Raw genomic sequence first — 228 nt, 5'->3', positions numbered from 1 at the left:
CACATCTTCGCTCAAAACAATGGTCACCTCTGTATGCATTCAATATACCAAAATACATTAACACTACTAAACAATCATTTAGTTACTAAAATTATTAAGTTTCATAAAATAATCATCACGTTAGTCATTACGAATAAACCAATCATCGTCATCTTAAGCCATCAAGATTAATGAGAGGATTTGAATCCTCGATTGGATCTTTTGGATTTGTCTCTGGCCATTGAGAAC

This window comes from Asparagus officinalis, chromosome 7 (assembly GCF_001876935.1).
Source record: "Asparagus officinalis chromosome 7, Aspof.V1, whole genome shotgun sequence".
Classification (NCBI taxonomy): Eukaryota; Viridiplantae; Streptophyta; class Magnoliopsida; order Asparagales; family Asparagaceae; genus Asparagus; species Asparagus officinalis.
Note: the sequence above shows the minus strand (reverse complement) of the source record.